This window comes from Silene latifolia, chromosome 5 (assembly GCF_048544455.1).
Source record: "Silene latifolia isolate original U9 population chromosome 5, ASM4854445v1, whole genome shotgun sequence".
NCBI lineage: Eukaryota > Viridiplantae > Streptophyta > Magnoliopsida > Caryophyllales > Caryophyllaceae > Silene > Silene latifolia.
This window is the reverse complement of record NC_133530.1, coordinates 37,792,944-37,798,482: the sequence shown is the minus strand read 5'-3', so window position 1 is coordinate 37,798,482 and position 5,539 is coordinate 37,792,944. Positions and strand designations below refer to the sequence as shown.

At 46.2% G+C, this 5,539-nt stretch overlaps 1 long non-coding RNA gene across 1 annotated transcript; it reads right to left on the bottom strand.

Annotated features, from left to right (window-relative positions):
• Window positions 1-388: 388 nt before the first annotated feature.
• LOC141657280 (uncharacterized) lies at window positions 389-1,595 on the bottom strand. Its single transcript, XR_012548703.1, has 2 exons — window positions 895-1,595; window positions 389-727 (listed from the first exon to the last, which is right to left on the bottom strand). It is a non-coding gene; the product is annotated as an uncharacterized LOC141657280 (long non-coding RNA).
• Between the last annotated feature and the right edge of the window lie 3,944 nt (window positions 1,596-5,539).

Below are 5,539 nucleotides of genomic sequence, written 5' to 3'. Positions count from 1 at the left end.
TTTGAGTCTTTTTTGTTGAATGGTATAGCAATAGCGTGGAATGGACAACAACCAGCAGCAACGATAACAATGACGAGGCAACAACAGTAACAACGGCCAACAACAACGGACCAGCCACAATTCCCCAACGAATAATAAGTACTACGAGATTACAAACAATAGATCTAAGAACAGCGAGAATAAATAGAAACACAAGATGATTACCCAACAATCAGTAGCCAACGCCAACAACGAAGAGCAACAGCAACAATACCAACGGATCAGAAACCAAGCGCAAACGAGCAGTAGCGATGAACAGTAACGGTGAACACTAACGAACACGAGAAAGGGATATTTGCTATTGAATAACAATCGAGTTAGAGTTGAATCGCGTCAAACAATAACCAAATTTGGATCGAAAACGCATGGAGCCGTCAAACAATTGCAAAGCAACAGTTGAGTTTTTTCTTTAATCATTCAATGAATAAAAATGTTGCTAATACAAGGCTTATATAAGAAAGCTAGTTTAAAGGAAAATATAACAGAAAACAGAATACAGAAAAATCCTAAAACAAGAAACGGAATAAGAGTAAATAAGCCACATAATCCCGATTCTTCAACGACCAGAACTCCGACTCCTACACCTTGGGATTTGTTATTCGAACCAATATAAGCTAAACAACCTCGAGCTGGAACGCATCACAGACCCACGAACACGAACAGCTGCTGCAACGGCTGCTTCAAGACCCTATTGTAACAATATTACAATTAAAACAATTGCTGAAATTCAAGTAAAGGAATTCTTAAAGTTTAACTAACTAAACCCGATGAATTGCAGATGACAAGGGGACCAAATTAAGTGTGAAGGATCAAAATTCAATCATTTGCTAGTATAAGTGAATAACAATTGCATACCCTATGTTTTGAAAGAGATAATATCACCATGAGAAACTTTATGACTTGGATTAATGTTTAGAAGTCCATTATTGAGACAAACTTTTCCATGACAAATAGGCTGCCTTGCTTGAGGAACAGTTTCAGTAAAATGGAGACGAGCCATAATAACATCCAATCTTGTTTCTTGTTTGAGTAGAGCAGGGATATATGAAGTGAATTTTTTGGCTCTATACATCCTTTTTATTTTTGGCAGGATATATGATTTGGGTTTTTTTCTTCTATTCTTCTGCATCTTACTTCTTTTTTGCAGCAAACTTGCATGCATCTTTGTCATGGGTAAACACTTCTCATAAAAAAGTTTACTGTAGCTACGACTCTGTGACGCCGCCAACTCCGTCCTACCATACTTGCACACCTCTGTTGAGTGACACGATACGATACGGGATACCATACGGGAGAACAATGGAAACATCTTGATCTTGATCTTAATCTTAATTTTGATGGAAACAGCAGCAAAGGATGTTGATCTTGATCTTGATCTTGATCTTGATCTTGATGTGTGTGGAAAAGGAGAGGGAGGAAGAAAGAGAATGTGTATTGCCGGCTGGTGTATTGGCTACCAAAATTAGGGTTTTACGGATTAGTCCCTCTCCCTCCGTCTATTGTTCCCTATTTCCCTTTTCACTTGTTTTAATCCGATTTCAATATTATGATACTCGAAATATTTCAATCCCTCCGTCTCGAATATTTTGTTATTCTTTATGAGTGTTATTTTAAAAAATGTAGACAAATGAATTGGACGGATGAAATAGTAGTTAATATGATACGAATATAATTAGGCATAATATTATGAACTAACTAGGTAGTATCCCGCGCTTCGCGCGGCCTGTTGTATATTTTGCAATTGATATATTATTATAAAATAAATTAACCTTTTCTCAAAGTTTTGTTTTTCGATTTATCTTCAAAGTATTCTCAAATAAAACCAAATATTTTTAACTCTATGTAATAGCCGATAGCTAACTATGTATGATCAATGGTTTATAAATAAGGTATACTTATTAACGTTGTGTACATACATATTCTTTAACGTTGTGATATTGTTTAGAAAATACCCGGTATATACCAAGAATTTACCTTAAGTGAAGTTACATGACTTTTACAACACTTTTAAGTAATCCCTTGGCAGGTTAAATGCACATGTATGGTGTTCCGGGTATAATTCCAGAGCAAGTATCGTTACCACCCGTGGCTTGTAGAATAATGTCCTGGGTTAGACCCTTCGTGCTTCTATCGTCTCCCTCGGCCTTCCCTGCAACAATGAACGAACTGAGGGCTTGGCTTTGTGCCAAGCGTACCCACTCCGACGCCCAAGTCAGTGAACTTAGAGGTATAAGTTGTATGCTAAATGGCTAGGAATGTATTGTAGAGAGATAAGAGAGATGTTACCAGATGAATAGTGTATTTAGGTTTAGTTGTGAGATCCTTTCCTCAAAGAAGGTTGAGGAGTATTTATAGGCTTTCACCTTTTGTCACGTAGTGGCCAAGTGGCCAAGTGGCTTATCAGGTGGAAAGACCGTTCTACCCTCGGCCGATGAACCTATGGCGGGCGCAGAGGGTCTTGGATATGAGTACGCGGGTATGTGTCCGTGGCGAGTTGTCGGCCGAGACAGCTAGTGGCCGATGGGATGCATCGGCTAGACGATCTAAGTCGTTGACTTCTTGTGGATATCTTTGACCTTGCTCGGTGTGTTGACTTTGGTCGGCGGTGCGAATATGCCCCATCAATTTGCCCCAGCGTAGTCTATGCCGTGGTATGGGCTCCGATGTATCTTGAGCATATATTCTCGCACAAACTTCCGCAAATTTCTGTATCGGTGTCTTCTTGTGTACCGGCGTGGCTCTTGTTAGGCCGCACCATATACCATATCCCCCCTCCACATGGATGCGTAAAGGGTATCCGATGTGGAAAAGGAACATGACGCTGGCCGAGACCAGTGGAAGTCTTGGTGACTTTGATTGCCCCGCCGGTGCTCCATGACTTGGTTGATCGGTAGCGGCGGAGAGTAGATACCAGGAATTTGCTTGAAATGAACGATCGCGAGAGATGTGAATAGGCTTGTTGAAGACGCTTGGTCCGTTGCATTGATTGACATTCAAGCGTTGCGACGATTGACATTCGCGGTTGCATGCTCGACACGTGTGTGTTCGCGATTGGTTGACACTTCATGGTGTGCCCTGATTGGTCCTTCTTCATGGGCTTTTCTCTATAAATAGGGAAGTTATTAGTGATTTTGGCCTCCATTTTATTTTTCGAAAATTTTCTCTAAAATCTTCATCTCTCCAAACTTTCAAGGGTTTTCTTCTTCTTGATCTTCGGAGTTTTTGACCCGGCGAGTGTTTTTCTTTAAGGTAAACAAGCGAACTTTTATTTTTTTTTTTTTTTTTGTTAGTAATTTGTTGTGAACATGTCTTTCAACGATCTTTGGACCTAGTAAACTGCGTCGGGGGCCCTAGGTCTTCCTCTCCCGAAGTTGATCCTCAAATTCTTGAGGAATGGGAGGACTCGATTCTGTGGCGACTTTGGTGATGATTTTGGTGATGAAGTGGAAAGGTCCCGCCCTAGTGAGGGGAGACAAGACATCATGGATCACGGCTATGTGTCCGTAAGATCGCCTTGATCGTGCTTGGTCCCGTAAGCTTGCCCGTTGTTCCGGCGGGAAACTTTTCGAGGATCATTTTTTCTTGGGTAGGGGATATGAAATTGTTATCCCTAAGGAGGGTCAGGCTGTATGCTGCCCTCCGCCGGGCTATCTTGGCGTGTACTGCGGCATTTGGAGTTCGGGCTTCGGTTCCGCTGAACGGGTGCGTTGTGGCCATAATTAGAGCCATGAACGTTTTTGTTGCCCAACCGCACCCGCCGCCATGAGGACCATAATTGGTTTTGTCGGCTTTGTCTTTTTAAGGGAGAGGCTCCGACGGTGAATTTATTCCGCCGACTCCATCATCTCAAACCGTCACTCTCTGGCCGTGTTGGGTGGTACAGTGTACAAACGGAGCAGGGTTATGTCTCTGCTGACAAACCTTCTTCTTGCAAGGGCTGGCAAGGTCAGTGGGTGTATGTCAAAGTGCCGAATGACTATCCGCCGCCCGTTCCTTCCAAAGACCGGGTTAATCTGCGGTGTGAGACTAGGGCGGAGCATGACAGATGGGTCACTCGTAAGCATCTTAAAATGGACGCTAAGTGGTCCCTCTTACGGAGGATGAGAGGCGCGATGAGGCTCTTTGAGGTGGACAAGCGTGGGATGCCGAAAAGATGGATTCCCCCAACGCAGATCATTCTTCAGGATGAGCCGCTCTGCTATGTCGGCCTCATACCGGCCCTAGCACGGGGTGAGTGGGGTCGGTGTGAGGCCCTCCGCCGCTCTCAATGTTTCTTGATTTTCGAACTTCGATTCATTTCTTCTACTTGACTTTTGCTTTGTTTCTTTCGTAGACCACTTTGGACCGGAACTACCTGAGGATCTTCTTCGGAGAATGGGGCTACACAAAGATAAAACCGTTGCTAATTTGCACCCCAAGGCTCCAGCCCATGACCGCAGGATGTCGTCGAATGATCTTGTGGAGCAGCGGCTAAAGGTCTTGGGCAAGGAGGAGGCGCAGGCGAGGGTTGTTACCGGTGTGGTGCGTCGGACGCGGAAAGCAGCGCCGGTTTCAGCTCCCGTCCCCTCCCCTAAGAAGGTGGAGGTTGTTGAAATTCCTGATGAGGGGGACTCTGATGCGGAGGGACCTCCTCTTATCTGTAGGAGGAAAAGGACAGCTTCTACCGCGGGCAAGGAAGTGCCTCCTCCGGCCAAGAAGCCCAAGCATGGTACCTATCCGGCTTGTGGCGTTGGGCGGCAGGCGGTGGGATCCTCTGCACAGGTTGGTGATCAATGCACCACCGTCAACCCTTCATCTCGGACGGCTTTCGTCTCCCAGCCACAGGCTAGTGGCCAAATTGCCACCGTCGTCCCTTCATCCCAGAAGGCTTCCGTCTCCGAGCTTATAGAGGAGGGCACGAAGCTTATTAGGGAGCTGGCGAGGTGGAACGTGGCTACCGCTGCTCGTCTCAGGGAGCAAGAGAAGGCCGTGGCTCGGGCTGTTCATGAGCGTAATGCCACAAAGCAGGTGGCTGCATCGGCGAAGCTGGATCTCCTCAACGAGCAGAGGCTTAGGGGAGAAGCTGAGAAGGCGCTCTCGGCAGAGAGAAAACTCAGGGAGGACGCTGAAAAGGAGGTCCTTCTTTGAGAGGGCTAAAGCCGAGGCTGCGGCTACCGAAGGCTGCGCGGAATCGGAGGAAATGTGAGCTTGCTCGGGCGCGCCGACCTCTACCTCAAGCAGAGGAACGAGTCCCGGGACCTATTTAAGGCTCAGGCGGAGGTGGTTCGGGGGCGAGATGCCATCATCAAAAGGAGGCGGACATTGAGACGCCGCAAACCGACCGCTTCCCAAGTCGTGCGCCGAGTTCGGGATTTGGCCGAAGATCTTTGCTAGGGAAGTTATCGGGAGATTTTCCCTCTTGATGGTTCCTTCCGTGGGGCGGGTTCGACGTCTTCGCTTGATGACAAGCTCCCGGCTAAGGTGGATGCCGCGGCGGAGAAGGCCAAGGAGGCGGTGAAGG